This window comes from Cervus canadensis, chromosome 11 (assembly GCF_019320065.1).
Source record: "Cervus canadensis isolate Bull #8, Minnesota chromosome 11, ASM1932006v1, whole genome shotgun sequence".
Taxonomy (NCBI): Eukaryota; Metazoa; Chordata; class Mammalia; order Artiodactyla; family Cervidae; genus Cervus; species Cervus canadensis.
The window spans coordinates 36,726,006-36,742,622 of NC_057396.1; the positions used below are offsets into that span (position 1 = coordinate 36,726,006).

The 16,617-nt window shown below is 45.2% G+C and overlaps 1 protein-coding gene across 2 annotated transcripts in view; it reads right to left on the minus strand.

Moving 5' to 3' along the window:
* TEAD1 (TEA domain transcription factor 1) overlaps positions 1-16,382 on the minus strand; it is a 381,458-nt gene extending 365,076 nt beyond the window's left edge. The window contains exons 1-2 of one of the 2 annotated variants that reach the window (XM_043481325.1): positions 15,954-16,087; positions 15,201-15,344 (exon numbers count right to left, since the gene is read on the minus strand). The gene's annotated coding sequence lies outside the window, so the exon portion shown is untranslated. Of the gene's footprint in view, positions 1-15,200; positions 15,345-15,953 lie in introns of both variants that reach the window. The other variant, XM_043481323.1, reaches the window with a different exon arrangement.
* Positions 16,383-16,617: the final 235 nt, after the last annotated feature.

The following is a 16,617-nucleotide window of genomic DNA, read 5'->3' on the forward strand; positions in this document are numbered from 1 at the left end:
AAACCCTCAGATCTTGGACCAGGAACTGGAGGGCAGAGGAAGCAAGAAATGTCAGTATGGGTTGGGGCAACCCATGGAGAAGCCCACTGTGGGCCGTTCGTCATACTCTGTCACATTTCACTTTATCTTAATATTTTCATTTTTCAGATAAAGAGACAGGGGCCCAGAGAGATTAAATCATCTTCCCCAAGAGCTTATGGCCAATAAGCGTAACTGGGACTGGGTCTGACTTCAAAGCCATGCTTTTAGGCTATGTTGCAAAATATGTAAAGTGCTAGCGAGATCTACACCAAGTCAGGGAAACACCAAAATAGCCAACAGCAGAAGTACCCAAAAGACACTGGGTGTATGACAGCTCTAAGAAGTGGGCAAACCAGTACAGAGAAGGGGGGAAGACAGGAGCACAAGTACCGGCCATCAGTGGCCCCGACCCCTTTTAGCCCAGAATTCAGTCTAATTCAGAGTTACCAGAATCAGGTGAACAAAAGTAAGACAGTACCAACCATCCCATAACCATCCCATAACCTTGGACTAAAAGCCAACCAAGATATCAAAGATGGGTAGCAACCCCACTAGTAATCCCATTTCAAAGCCCTTATTATCTATTTCAGAGACCTGATTTATTAAGGGCTTGGACTGCTTGGACTCCGTGGACTGCAAGGAGATCCAAACTAGTCAATCCTAAAGGAAATCAACCCAGAATATTAACTGCAAGGACTGATACTGAAACTGAAGCTCCAATACTTTGGCCACCTGATACGAAGAGCCGACTCATTAGAAAAAGACCCTGATGCTGGGAAAGATTGAAGGCAAGAGGAGAAGGGGACAACAGACAATGAGACAGTTGGATGGCGTCACCGACTCAACAGACATGAGTTTGAGCAAACTCTGGGAAGCAGTGAAGGACAGGGAAGCCTGGCGTGCTGCAGTCCGTGGGGTTGCAATGAGCCGAGCCCGACTTAGCAACTCAACAACAACAACAACTGAACAGAGCGGTTAACTCCCTTTTCCCTTCTGCCCCTGCCCCTGTCCATCACATTCCACAGGCTAAGACATAGTTTCCAGCTGGTCACCAGGGTGGGGATGGGAGAGATTCATCTGTATCTCCCATGTTCCCAAGCAATCCCACTATCAAGGGGTCAAGTCAAGACCATCTACCTAACAACTCTACCCCCAGCATGAGGGTATTTCCACATCCAGGCTTCCAGGGTGTAGAGGGGGCTAACTATCTCTGCCTGCAGGCCAGCTTCAGTAGCTCAACTGCAGAGCACATTCCAAAGAAAAAGCAGATAAACTGGCAGGTCCAGGTCCAGAGCTCCAAACCAGATCTGCTTCTCCCCCCACATCCCCGACAAGGAAATCAACCCAGAATATTCACTGGAAGGCCTGATGCTGAAGCTGAAGGGCCAGTACTTTGGCCACCTGAAGGGAAGAGCCAACTCATTGGAAAAGACCCTGATGTTGGAAAAGATCGAAGGCGGGAGGAGAAGGGGTCGACAGAGGATGAAATGGTTGGGTGGCATCACTGACTCAATGGACGCGAGTTTGAGCCAGCTCAGGGAGATGGTGAAGGACAGCCTGGTGTGCCGCAGTCCGCGGGACCACAGAGTCGGACACGACTGACAGACTGAACAACAACAAAGCCCAAGGAGCCAGGTGAGAGGTTCTGCCCTTCTCCCCTCATCCCATCCCCAGTCTTTGAAAACCGACACTGAAGGGAAGAAGAGAATCTTGCCTGCTCTCAATATGAGGAGCAGACCCCCTAGTAAAGGTTGGAGTGGGCCACACCCAACATTTACGTGTTTGTTTTGAAAACCATGGGTTAAATGGGCCACCAAGAACACAAAACAAAATAAAGCATTAAGTACTCTGCACAAATACACCAGAAGAGTGCAAGTCTACTTTTGTGTCAGTGTCACGGTCTATCTTAACGAATGCCACAAGTGACTTAATATGCAGTCTTGTCAGCCTGAAAGCTGTGGAGTTGGTGGGATCTAGGAACTGAAATCAAACTTTGGCCCTGTTAACCTGGCTGTGTGACCCTGGGCAAGTGACTAACCCTCTCTGAGATTCACTTTCTTCAACAACAAATAAAGCTCTCAGGTTTAAATAAGGTAATGTTGAATGGGCTCAAGACAGAAGCTGGCCTGTCAGGCTTCCTTTCTTATCCAAATTCACCCAGGGTGGCCTGGGAATGAGCACAACTGAAAGTTAAGGAGTGAACTCAGTGGTAGTGCTCCTCCTCCACAAAAGGTGGGGAGTTTGGGGTAGTGGAAGGGATGACTCAGATAACAACCACTCCAGGACCTTTTGGCCTAAGGCTCTAACACTTTATCTCTTTAATCTACAGCTCAGCTCAAAAGTAGGCTGCAGTATCTTCCCAGAAAGGGAAAGCAAAGATTTTAAGCGATTTCTCCAAGGTCACAGGAAGAGCCAAGTGAGGGGCTATCCAACCCTTATAACTGGAAGTGGAGGGCCCAAGATCCTAGCCCTGGAAACAAAGTGAAAGTCAAGTCGCTCAGTCGTGTCCAACCCATGGGCTGTAGCCTACCAGGCTTCTCCATCCATGGAATTTTCCAGGCATGAGTACTGGAATGGGTTGCCATTTCCTTCTCCAGGGGATCTTCTTGACCCAGGGATTGAACCCGGGTCTCCTGCATTGCAGGCAGACGCTTTACCATCTGAGCCACCAAAATCTCCTAGCCCTGGAGGGACCCTCAAATGCCTTCTCCCAGTGAACTGCTCCAACGAGGAAACAGTTCTCCCAATTCTCAACGGTGAAGGCCAGAAGCCATTCTTTCAAACTCAACACCTGCCCAAGTTACTGCCTAAAGCACATGATAAAATAACTAAGTGAACAGTGTTGTCAAAAGAACCATCTGGAATTGAGCAGTGTCCTTACAATTATTTTTGGTTTTGGGCAAAGTTCTAAAGTTTGTTAAATTTCTAAGATTCCACTCTGTCTTCCCTCTGTATCCACAGGTTCCAAATCCGAAGATTCAACTAACCTCAAATCGAAAAAATTTGAAAAAAAAATTCCAGAAAGTTTACCAAAAAAACACTTGAATTTTCCACAAGGTGGTAACTATTTACATTCAGTATAATATTTACACCATATTGACAACTACTTGGGTAGTATTTACACTGTATCAGGTATTACGCTGTGCTGTGTGTGCTCAGTCCTGTCTGACTCTTTGAGACCTGGTGGGCACACTAGGCTTCTTTGTCCATGGAATTTCTCAGGCAAGAATACTGGAGGGGCTTGCCATTTCCTCCTCCAGGGGATCTTCCCGACCCAGGGATCAAACCCAAGCCTCTGTGTCTCCTACATTAGCAGGTGGTCTCTTTACCACTGTGCCACCTAGAAAGTCTCTAGCAATCTAAAGAGACGATTTAAAGTATACTGGAAGATGTGTGTAGGTTATATGCAAAAACTCTGCCACTTCCCCACAGGGTTTTGGTATCTGCAGAGGTCCTGGAACCAGTTCCCTGTGGATACCGGCTCCAGTGTGTTTGGGCACATCACAGGATGTCATTACACAGTCTCCCAAAGAACAAAGATGAGCAAGTCTGAAACCGAAGAGTGTCAAGAGCTCCAAGACTACAGGTTCGAAAATCTGTAATCTGAAATCCCCAAATTTCACACAGTACAAACCTGTCAGAATTCCACTGGGAAAAACTTCTGAACTCTACAATTCCAAAAGGAAATGAAACAGAGATGAATCATTCTTATGAATGATGAGACGCTTTTTTTTAAATTCATCATGAATTGATCCACAGAATAGCAGAGGGTTTGAAACAATTTGTTGAAACTAGCACAGGTTTATAAGCAAAGTTGTTCTCTGAAATTCCCCTCTGTTGAAGCTCAGAAACAGCCTGAAAACTCCAAGAATAACACTGTTATGAGCTCAATACAGGGAACCACAAGTCTCCTGCTTGAGATTTTTCTCTCTATTCTGCTTAATTAAAGGGAGTCAGCCAGTTTCCTCATCAGCTTCTGTTAGTAGCATGATCATATGGTTTATCCTCCAAACTGGAACATCTTGAGAGTAAACGAGGGTACTATTAAAGATGGTGCCATGACAAGCAGCACAAACCAGGACCATACCACACGAGAAGTTACACAGCCATGAAGAACAGTAGAGAACAATCCTTTAGTAATATAAATGAATAAAACCACCACAAACAGTTATTATAAGGAAGACACTGTGCATCTGGTCAGAGGACACAACAACAAAAAAGCCCAAGGTAAAATTATTTAAAAAAAAAAAAAAAAAAAAAGGGCAGGGCACAGCCTGAAACTTGAAGTATAAATTAATCTATGATGGGTTCAATTTTTCCCTATCTTAAATCAACTAGCAAATCAGATTCAGACTTGACTTGTGGCCTCACATGCCTTCAGGTCTCTTTCCCTTGTGATTTCCTAGTTTACTTATCCTCTAGCATTTAGTTCGCAGGCTGTCTAAACTGTAAGCCATACGGGTGGTTAAAATGGTCAACGTTTATCATTAAGGAGCGAGTCATCTCTCAACACTGAAGTTATACTTTCATAAGTAAAAAAATTTTCCACTGTAGATACTTTTAACGGATACCTTTAGGCTCCACACTAACATCAGTAAAGTAAAAGAGATATATATAAACTCTTATTACATCATTGCTCTGAATATCAATCTTAATCACTTGACCAGTAAAACAAATGGACTCGCCACATGAGGAATTCTGGTAGCACTGTGCTTTACCTTCTTCTATGAGATATAATTCACACATCCTTTTAAAAGTTTAATTCAGTGACCTTTAATAGATTCACAGGTTGTAAACCATTGGTTTTAAATCTTTCTCCCCTGCCTCTAAAAGACTTTATTCCCAACTAGTCTACTTATCTCTCCTAACAATTTTTAATTTTAATTTTTAATTTAAAGTAGGAAACCAGATTAACACACAGTTCTATGTACCCTGGTTGACAACAGAAGACAAAACTGCAGACGGTCTTCAGCCCAGGTTCACACAAGGCAGTCTTAATAGCTCAAACCTGTCACTGGGAGTGGCCCCAATCTGAAAACATGGGGACAGAGACACACCCTGAAATACAGTTGGCTGTCAAATGCAGCAAGACCAGCTTAGGGTCTCTGGCTTTGAAAACACAGGTTTTGAGTTTTCAAATCCACCAGTTTTCAGAAAGGATTCAGCTCATGTACCAGGAAGTACCTGGGTACTAACTCAAGTAGACAGTCATCTTGGATTAAAACATTCTCTTAAATATGCAAATATACTGGCAAAGGGTCAGTTTGCCATTCACACACGAGTGTGAATTATTATTTGAATTATATTTAAGGCCTAGACAAAGGAATCTGATGAGAGGGGCAAAGATTTAACTCCAGAGTCTGGAATACTTTCAGGAACAAGATACATTTGATAGCAGTGATACCTGTTTCTGCTTTCCTAATGGAAATCAGCCCTGAATACTCATTAGAAGGACTGCTAAAGTTGAAGCTCCAATACTTTGGCCACCTGATGTGAAGAGCTGACTCACTGGGAAAGACCCTGATGCTGGGAAAGATTGAGGGCAGGAGGAGAAGGGGGCGACAGAAGATGAGATGGTTGGATGGCATCACCGACTCAATGGACATGAGTTTGAACAAGCTCCAGGAGATGGTGAAGGACAGGGAAGCCTGGCGTGCTACAGTCCATGGGTTGCAAAGAATTGAACATAATTTAGTGACTTAACAACAAAAACACATGCAGCTCCAGCCTACGGAGATAACTCTTTATGTACACCTATCACAGCCCTTCAAAATAAGTAACACCAGCCCACTTTCCAGATGAGGAAACTGAGGGCAAAGAGGGCAGCAAAGGCGGGGGAGGCACCTGCCTGCCTCTCGTTCTCTCATCTCATGCCCAGAGCTGAGGCCTTCAGAACTCTAGCAGGGATTCCTCAAAGGCTCCACCAGCAGGTCCAGGGCCCTGAAAATAGCTACTCTACCAAAAGACAAGTTCCATAAAACCATCTTGGTGAAGAACTTTGAGAACCCAGTCCCAAAGTCAGGAGTGTGGCCTCCATTCCAGAACCTAAGGAAGACATTTCCTTTTGAGCGCATGAAGGTGTATCCTGCCACCCACCTTCAGAAGTTTGCGCTACCACTTGGCAAGGGATAGCCTCAAATACTACGTATTTACTGATGGATTTCCTCTACTTTTATGAATAGGGGAAGTGTGGTTCAAAGAGATTAATAGTCTCAGACTTGACGGGATGCCTCAACCTCTCCTGGATCTCAATCATTCGCCTGAGACCGTCAGCCTGGCTCTTCGTAGCAACTGCTTCAGCCTGGGGTGTTCTTCAAGAGTCAATGCCCAGGCTGACCTGGCAGGAAATCCAGGAAGACCTGGTATATAAGATAGCATGTGAAGCTGCTGTTTACTGAGCATTTATTAAGTGTCAGGCACACAGGAGGCATTCTATTAAAATTTTACCTATGGCAACACCAAGGCTCAGAGAGGAAGTAATTTGTCCAAGGACATAGGACAAGTGTGGCTGAGCCAAGACTCCAACTGAGGTGTGTCCAACTCCAAACCTGTGTTTTTAACCGTACATTATTATCTTGCCTTTTTCCAAACCAGAATCAGGAAGCTTCCAGCTCCCCATAACAGTCCCCTCCCTCCCTTTTGCTCCTTTCATTAATTGAACATAATGAAGTTTTAGATCCTATACCAGCTCACAACTGGCAATGAACTGTCTGTATTACTATTCGAGAGTCATGTTCATTACTCTGGAGGGTATTTGGTGAGGGGGGGGGGGTGTTTATTTAACAACTGGGTCCCACTCTAATCCCAAAATGGTATCTGGCCAAAAAAAAATTTTTTTTTTTAATTTTAAAAAACCTTCCCTTCAAGGCCTAGTTCCAACATCACTTCCTCTGCAAAGGTTTCCTCATTCCCCACCACTGAGCAATACAGCTTTCTGGCTATATCATGAGTAACGAACACAACCTTCAAACAGTAATACAGGAGGTTCACTGCCAGTCATGAGCTGGTATAGATCTAAAACTTGATTACAATCAAGTTTCCCCATTGGATATTTTTTCCCTTTATTTTGATGTTACATAAACACATGTTCCTAAAAACTACAAATGTGTAAAAATGAAAGGATCTTCCCATCCCAATCTATGCCCTTAAACCAACCCATCAATAATATATAATCTCCCACATCCTTTTGGATAGAGATGCAAACATGTTTCATGAAAATTTCATCAACTCGAAGATACCAGTGACTGTTAAAGGCAGTATGATTTTATTTCTAAGAAATATTGTTGTGAAACACCTTGCCAGAGCACCACCTTATGACTTAGAAATTGTATTTTATACTTTTTTTTAATATGTCAATCTTATGCAGGCATAAACAGGAAACCATAAGCAAACAAAAGTGGGACAGATATACTAAACTTCTCAGAGAGATCAACACCCATGCCTTTCCACACACTGTTGCCCTCTGTGCCAACAAGAGAACTGGCGACATCAAGAGCATTCTTAGGAATGCTTGGCTACTGACTTTGGAATTTTCTTCCTCTCCATTGCACTTGTTCTGCAGGCTGTGATGAGTGTACGCAACCACGTCATGGGTCATGACCACCACTTGGCCAGCCACGATTGTAGGACACATCCCAATTTTGGCAACATTCAAATAAGGGGGAAAAAACTGCACCTTGGGATTCATGAAATATGAAATACACAGCTTCCCCACTGGACTGTGACCTCTTTAATCTCTTCACATGCCTGTTTTTCTTGCTAAGCTGGAAGCTCTGCAGGGGTGTTTTACTGATGGTCATTCATTGACAACCCTTGGCTGGATCACCAAATCCCAGGCACATGGTAGTACCTGCAAAGGTTTCAATGTAACAGTTCTATGCAAAGCTGGGAACATCTGGATTTCTGAGTGCCTAAAGTGGAGAGAAGAGAGAAGAATAAAAAGCTGAGGGTGGTTCGCCAGCAGCAAACCCATACTCATCACCAGAATGTTGTCACGATCAGCCTTCCTATGCCCTTATTCTGCAGTATCAAGGGGGACCATGTGAGACCCTCTATGAACATCCCCACCACTCAAACATGAAAACTACCTCTGCAAACAGTCAGGCAAGAATTAGTCCTTAAACCCCTTGCCTAGGAGCCTGACGCTCACCTCTATAATCACATCTGGAAACAACTGCTACCTTCCCAGGGGGTAACATATGCGTGTTGAGCACAAAAAAGGTAGTTCTGCTCATCACCTCTCCTGCACATTTCTGTGTAGTAATATCTTTAAAACTAACAAGATCTTAGTGAATTCCATGAAGAATTAGTATACGTTCCTAGGTACATCACTTCACAAATACAGGAAAAAGCCCATTTACAGTTAGGAGGCATGGCCAAATTTAGCCTGATTCCATCTGAAGGTAAAAGTTAGAATACCTAGAGTAATAATTCCCAATCAGATAATTCCCAATAATTCTCAATATCTGAGGTCTCTTAGAAATACAAAAACACTGTACCTCTCCCAGCCCTCCTAAGGCCCCAGGGCTGATAAGCCAGTCTGTGGAAAGCTCCACGTAGGCTGTGATGCACGTGTTCAAGGGGGACCTGCTGGTGAGGCAGAGGCTCCTGGAGACAGGAATGGAAAGAGGCTGCCCTGGGTCTGAGTCAGAACCATCCTGAATTAGCCAGGTAAACAGATCTGTGTACAGAGAACTAGAAACCCCAAAGTCAAAAGGTGGGAGGCTTGGAAGGGAGAAGGAGAGTGTTCAGGAAGGCTGGGTAGGGAAAAAGACAGACAGTCTTACCCTGGCCTCCCCAGTGCCTGGCACACATCAGGGACAAAAATATTTGCTGAATGAGATTCACACGGTTGATAAACACATAGTCATGCACATTATGTAATTTCCACTAATATACCTACTGTGTGCACAATTGCTGAAATGGCCCCAGCAACTCAAGATAGGAGTCCCCCTGTGGATTCACCAGTGGCAGAGATTCTGCTTTTGGCTCAGATTCAATGGACATCTGAGTAAAGATGTTCTAGAAGCATCTCCCTCTTTAAGAATTCCTAGTCATAAAGGAAGCTGCTTTTTGCCTCCAAATCACAGATAACTCTTCCTCTGAAATCACTTTTGCTCTTGATTTTTTTTATTGGCATATAGTTGCTTTATAATGTTGTGATAGTTTCTGCTGTACAGTAAAGTGAATCAGCTGCACATATACATATACCTCCTCTTCTATAGATTTCCTTCCCATGCACTTGATGATAAGGTAAAATGCAAAGGTGGAAGAAAATTAAGGAGGTATTTTTAGTGAACCAAAAAACTAGAAACATTTTGTCAAAATAAGAACCATGCTGGTTTTATCTTCCCGACTATTTACAACCAAAGCAAATTTTGAATTACGGGAATTTCTTGACTCTGCCAGTATGAAACGCTATTAAATAGTTTGTTTTCTGTTTTCCTTTATGAAAATACCTGATAAGGTCTTCTAAGTATTCCAGATTTCAAGACGGGGTTGAGGATTCCCTCAGATGATGGAGCCCTTTCTAAACTCTAACCACTATTGTCTCCCAAAAGCTTTGAAATGAAAAGGCAGTGAAGGAGAAAGGGTTGAAAGAGATTCCACCAAAGGAAGCATCGGCTCCCAGACGTTTCAATGGTTTTGGAATCAGTTAGCCCCCAAGACACCCCCAGCCATGGTGATGGGTGATCTGAAAATGAAGCATATCAAAATGCTATTGATAAGCTAAATTACCAGACAGCTTATCTGAGGCCCACATCCGCCATATGGTGCCCCAACTTCTGCCGCCTGTTGCTGCCATAACAATAGGCGCGCCTACCCAGAAAGCACCGTTGGACAGAAACCCAGCAGCGGCGGCATGTGGGGCGGCTACTGTGTTTACATTTTATTTTGCGCTATTAGCTAGGTGCCTCTCCCTATCCCAGGAGTGACTTGAAACACACACACACACACACATTCAATGTCAGAGATCCGAGTTACCTGCAGGACACATGTGTGCACACTGCATGTGTGCGCGTGTGTGGGTATATATCAGGTGAGCAGAGAGAGAAAACCAGATGTCAACTTCAGAAACGGAGCTGCCTGATGGGGGAGGGCGAGCCAGGCCAGCTCCCGGCTAGAGCGGCAAGCAGACAATGCGCTTTTCTCCAAACACTCGGGCGGGCAGGCCTCAGGGAGTGGCTATTTAAAACACTTGGCTCCTTTTATTTCACCACCAGGGAAGTGAATCCGGCTCTTAAGTGCCAGAGCAAATGAAGTCATTTGGTTTCCGTGGGCTCCCTTTGCATTTTAGCAGCAGAAATCAGACTGGATGCAAGTCGGAAGGTCCAGCTGAAGTTGTTCTTACTTCCAATTAAAATTGATTCCACAGAGGATTTGGCACCTGGGCTTCATTAACTTTTTTTTTTTTTTAAGACACTAAGGTCATGGAAAATATAAAGGACATTGGACACTGGAATGAATACTGTCAAAGATGACCCCTTTTACAAAATGCCATCAAGTATGACCACATAAGGATCTTCTCAAGGTTTGGTTGGTATAAAAGATTAACAGTGATTTTTGTCAAATGAATTTTAAGATTTCTGCCTTTCTTTCTATTCTCTCAAAAGAAAGTTTGTCTTTGCAGAGATTATATCATTGATGTAATAAAATATCTATTTAGCTAATTTTCTATCAGAAAAAGACATTGGTTTCCAAAGACAACTCAACAGCATATAGCATCTGGTTATGCAAAAATGCCCAAGATGCAGGTTTGGATACAGTACAAAGCCAAAAAAAAGGTCTCTTTCCTAATATCCAGATCTAATTAACTATTATACAAAGCCACTCATTTCATCCCCCCAATTAACCACACCTAAGCGGACAACATTCTTGGATGAACTTTTCAAAATTTCTTAAACATTCTCAGTTAAAAAAAAAAAATCTCCTTTCAAGTTAAATTGAGATTGCACTTGAACTCCATCCAAGAGCGGAGCTGAACTGAATTATGATAATTAGAAAGCTGTGCCTATAAAAAAGCAGCACAGTTCATGCATTTTTTTTAAAAGTTCATGCCAGAGAATATAAGTTCAATATGTTCTCACATAATTAACATTTCCCACCATTAGCAGCAGTTTTTCAGTTTATATATCAGTGAAAACAACAGCACCCGCCATTGTTGTATCTGCCCCACCAACAGTGTTTCAATCACTTTACATATACATCTAAACCTGTCAGATGTATATGCAAAGCAACCAGTATTTCCCAATGGAGACAATGGTGGTGGCTTAACTTGTTCATCAATCCGACTTTTTCTTTTAAACCCCTTTCCCAATTCTGGGCCCAGCTCCTCAAGCTAAAACTACTAGTGAAATCCAATGACAGAGCCTTAAAAACTAATGTGAAAAGGGCAGGAAGCATTGCATCAGGATGGTAAATACTTGGGGAGTGGGGGCCAGAAATACTGCCAGGACAGAGCCTTCCTCTCCGGGCCTGCCACAAAACTAGAAACGAGGCCTCTTAGGAACTCCCCCCACCCCTTATCCAATCAGAAGAGAGACTAGTGGTTTCACAGTTAGCCAGGCAGGACTCCCAGACTATGGAAAGTATTTTCTGTGAATCCTCCCAACCATGCAAAAAGCCAGTGGACAAAAGGAGAACTTAAGAGCTGAAAGCGACCCACCCAGTAAGAAACACTGTCCTGAAAGCCCACTCTTCAGGACATCCCATTTGCTTTGACTAAAATAAAAATACACACTTCAAAATTCTCTTATGCTGTGCCACTACAAAGCCCTAATGTATCTTAAGAAACGGTTGGATTTCCACTGAGTTCAAACACGGGAAGCTTATGATGACAATCTTACAGACTGAAAACTCTCAACTGTCCACAGCTCTGAAACAAAACTATGTAAAAACCTACACAAAAACACTCCAGATATTCAGATCCAAATATTCTAGCATTCCACAAACTATCCCAGAATAGGGAAGCCCCCAAACATCCTTGATTTCAGAAGTATTCAATAATTGCAATACAAGGTCAAAATTGGCATTGGTATCTGTCACTTTGAAACATTAAGGTGCTTACTATGGATCTGAACTACTTGATTTTATCACCTTTGTGAACAAGAAACTAAAATACATCACAGATACTGTTCAAACATGACTTGGGATCTAATTTAAACACCACAGGGTAATCTGTGGCTTTTACAGATAAAATAAGAAAAAAGCGCCACGCAGCTGTAAGAGATTACACCAGTCACCGGTCAGTCCCCAATAGCCCAGCAGCACAGCCGGAGTCTGTCAAAGGGCAGCAAGCTTACAATACACTTTTCTTGCCGAGTTCAGAAGTAGGACATTCGCACTCTGCAGTTCCAGTCACTGAACTCGAAAGAGGAAGCTGTGATGCCCGCATTTATCAACAGAAAGGTGGGCTCTGATTTCGTTGCAGTTTTACGAAGAAAGCTGGACATTCCCTCTGGCCAGTATTCTTCAGTCTTTGGGGGAAAAAAACCCAAAAGTTTTTATCACTGAACAGATCCAACCTCTAAGCACAACTTTCACTCTGCAGTTTTTTTCCTCTCCTTTCGCAATCTCTTTATTGGAAACAAGATAAAATGCCTAAAATACAAGCTTAAAAGTGTTATCTACACATTGTTTGTATGTGAGCACAATCATTTTCCATACATGGGATCATATAGGCAGTTATTTACATCAAGCTTTTGAATGATAAGATACCACAATTATCATTTGCAGGCAGTTTAATTATCTTCATGATTAACACATAACACAAGAGATTGGAGAGAAGAGTAATCCCAAAGATGCACAAGCTCCTGTCCCACCACCAAGTATAACAGATCGATCCATTTCAGAAGCAAGAAACTTAAAATATTGCTAATGGCACAGCTCATTCCTTCAAAGGCCTATCTAACATCTGGGATCTACATTCTCTAACTGTCCCCATTACACATTTTCCCACTGAAAATGTGACAACAAATATGATCTAGATCCCCATGATAGACTACAAGTATATTCCACCAAATTTTCCCGTTAAGAAATGCCCTCTTAAACTTGCTGTCCTGTATTGTCATAACCAGCACAATTCAGAATTGTTTGTTAATGACTGAAACTAAGGCAGCAAAATACCCGAACATTTTTTTCCTTATGACTTGCTTGTCCCTTTTCTTAAAAAAAAAAAAAAAACCTGCGGGTCCCAGTGCCCAAAGTGTGTATGTGAACATATTCTTTCTATATAAAGCAAAAGAGGGGGAGGGGCAGAGGAGAAGAAAGGAGGAAGCTGACCTTCCCCAGGCTGCCCCCCCAACCCCACCACCAGCAGCTCTTATGTATTAGTATGCTGCTGGGGTCTAGGCACACACTGTACCATAAAGCAAGGAAGCCCCTCTCCATGAGAAATTCAGTTCAGTCTGACTCAAATTAAGATAGCATGTCCTCTTTCTTTAAATTAAATTTCATTAAGTATATGCCATGGTGAGTCCTGGTTTATGTTTTGGGAAAAGAAGGAAAAAAAAATTCTCCAATAATCTCTCTCAGGCATGTTCCCTGAATGAAGTCCTATTTGTTACTTTATAAAAGATCACACAGAGGAGGAATCGACACAAAAATTCTTTCCTTTAATAGTTTTTTACTCTTAAGTGTCAAGGCAATGTGTCACACTGGTTTTATTTCAAACTTGTAAAGAGAAAGAAAGGGAGAAAGAAAGGAAAAGTAGTCTGATATTCTCCTAAAACTGTGAAGCAAATAGTACTTAATCATTAAAGTAAAAATAAAATGGTCTACACTGGCACTTTTATACCATCGGCAAGACCCAGTAATGGATACAGCTTATCAGCTCATTATTTTACACCAACAACAAAAGAATTAGAAACTTGGTCCAAAACCTTAAACCTCAGAGTCCAACACAGAGTTGCACATACAAAGAAACACTAAACAAAAATATCTGTGACCATTTATGGAAATAGTGAAATTAGAAAAAAATCAGCCTTTCCCCTAAAAAACAATCAACAATTCAAAACCTCACCCATTGACAAAGGTTCAACTAATACATGTGTCTTTTCAGAGCGACTTTGTAATTAGTTCTACTATTTCCCTCTAAAAAGGAAAGATTCTTACCAAAGTTGGATCTAAGTCTGGCCCTTACAAGCATTCAGATGTGCTTGGTGCTCATAGTTTGCTATTTACAGAAGGGCACAAGCCCAACAGGGAAAGGACGAAACACTGGGCAAAGCCTGACGTCTGCTCCTCAACCACCTCACAGCACCCTGGCAGAGAAGCCCCCGTGCACAAGACACCAGTCAAGATTCACTGCAAGCTGCAGAGAACGGAGCCCACTCCCTGATCTGAGTTGGCAGTGGGATCACATCTTCCTGAAGGGATCTGTCTATTCAGGTAACCACCTGCAGGCACCCAGCACGTCACAAGCCATCAGACCACCTAAACTTCCAGAAACAATCAAGGGAAAGGGTGGGGAGGAAGAAGCACGCGGGTTGGTTGTCCTGAAGAACTAGACAGTGTTCTACTCATTGTACTATCTGTAACATTTTTAAAATACATATATATATATTTTTAAAACTCTTTTGAAAGCTGATAGGTCTTACAGACCTTTCTGTCCCAAGATCTGGGCTTCCTCCAAGGCACTGTTATTAAAACTCGGCCTTTTTACATGACCTGCTCCTGGAACATCATCTGTCTCTAACTTTTCAGGGCTTAGTGAGGTCAATTTTCATTTCTGCAAATCACAGGCAGCCACTTGCTTCTGAGAAGTTAACAAGCCTCCTGAGAAATGCTAATGGCTGGTATTTCATTGTTTCATAAATATTTTTATACAGTGACAGCATTCAATTTTAAATAAATCTTTAAAAACACAATTAAAAAGCAAAGAAAATTAGGATCTGGATTTTATTTTCGTGGGAGAAAAAGAAGGGAGGTGTGAAGCCCTCCATTGTCTTCAACTCATTTAAAACGTTGCTCCGGTTTAAAAGAAAAAAATACAAACACATTAAAAGAAAAAAAAAAAAAAGGAAACTCATAGAAGTTGAACTTTCTTTAAAGCGGGCCTCTGGACTTTAGAACAAAACAAATGTTGCTGCTACGAACAAAGAGAAGAAATGCACTGATTTTCTCCCCTCTGGGGATCATTTCTCTTCCAATAAACAAACAAATCCCCCAGTATTTCCTACCGAAGGGAAGTTTTCCAGGGAGAGTCTCCTCCAGGATTTGGTGGTAACTGCGACTCAGTCTTTTTTGGACACAATGTTTCTGCTGACTCCTGAAAATTTTCCACTTGAATGTGCAATGAAGCGGCGGCGGCGGCAGCAACAGTCCTGGAGAAGCGGCAAAGGCGACCGTGCCTCCTTTCATCTTTGAGAAGAAGGAGCGAAACCCCCGCCAGCAGCACAAGTCGGCGCAGCCCCCAGGCCGGCCTCGGGGGACCCCGGCGCCTGGGGCGGCAGGGGAGGCGCGGCGGGGGGAATCGGGCCGGCTTCGGGCTCCCAGGCGGCGCCGGCGGCTCTCCCCGCCCGCGCTCGCTCCGAACTTCTGACTTCTCCCAGAAAAACGTGGAAACTGCCCGAGGGTGTGTGCGTGTGCGCGCCGGCAGGCGGACGGGCGCGAGAGGGGGGCGCGGGGGGCGCGGCGCGGCCGGCCCGGCGCCTGCAAGGCCGCCTGTTGCCGCGCGGGCTCCGCTGCGCGCGGCCCAACTTGGCGTCCCGGCAACTCCCGCGGCGGCGCCCGGCCGCTCACCTTGAAGGAGCGCGGGGAGGCGGGCGCGGGGGCCCGGCCCCGGCCCTCCGCGTGCCCGCTCCTCTGCCCGCCCGCCGCACACAAAGCAGAGTCCGGAGAGAAAGAGCGGCCGGGGCCGGACGGGGCCGGCCCCCGCCCCCGGCGCCCCGCGCGCCCCCCGCACCCAGCATCAGACCCGCGCACCAACTTACCTCGGCGAAGGGAGCCGCCGCAGCGCCTGGCGAGTCCGAGGCAAACTTCGGCGCCGCTTCCCCCGCCTTCAGCTCGGAGCCCGGCTCCCTCCCCGATTCCCGATCCCCGGGCTGGGCCACCCCACCCCTGCCTAGCACCGCTCCTGCCCCGGGACCGGCTAGACGAACTGGGCTGCTGCCCACGGCTCCGGGCAAAGGTGGACGGGGTGGGGGGGATTCACTGCATGGCCTGTCCCCGGACGCGGCCGCCCCGAGCCCGGGCCCCGCCGCGCGGACTGGCCCGCAGGGTGGAAGCGAGTCTGCAAAGTGCTTGATGGGCGCCCGCGGCGGGCGGCGGGGCCGCGGCGGCGGCTGCAGAGGCTCGGCTCGGCTCGGGCGGCGCGGCACGGCGCGAGCGATGCTAAGAATGTTCGGAATGAGGACAGGAATGAAATGAACGCCAGGACCGAACTCGCTCCGGAGGGGTGGGGCCTCGGTGACGTCATGCGGCCTGCCGCCCGGGGCCGGGGGCGGGGCCTGCCGCCGCCGGTGACGTCATGGGGATTCGGGGCGGGCCCGGCTGGGCAGCCTAGCCGTTGGGGCGCGGGCGGGCTCCTTCCCGAGGGGCGGCGGGGCGGAGTCTTGCGCCCACGGGGGAGCGGGGCGCGCGCGGGAGCCGCCCTGC